Consider the following 255-nt stretch of genomic DNA (forward strand, 5'->3'; position numbering starts at 1 on the left):
TGCCAAAGTCCTAATTTACTATGGAATAAGGAGGACCCATAGGTCTTAGAATGTGAAGTCAGGGTCCACGATAGAACCAAAATGCTTTACGGAAAAACATGGACATTCACTAGAGAGGTTTGAGTAACTCTCTCTGAAAAATTTAGAAAAGCTTGGTCAGCAACCTACGGCACACCAATGGCCATACTCAGTAGGGTGAGGGATGTCTCAGAAAACTCTCAGGCTACAACAAGGCTTTTTTTTTTTTTTTTTTTT

Source organism: Neophocaena asiaeorientalis, unplaced genomic scaffold, assembly GCF_003031525.2.
Source record: "Neophocaena asiaeorientalis asiaeorientalis breed wild unplaced genomic scaffold, Neophocaena_asiaeorientalis_V1.1 scaffold251, whole genome shotgun sequence".
NCBI lineage: Eukaryota > Metazoa > Chordata > Mammalia > Artiodactyla > Phocoenidae > Neophocaena > Neophocaena asiaeorientalis.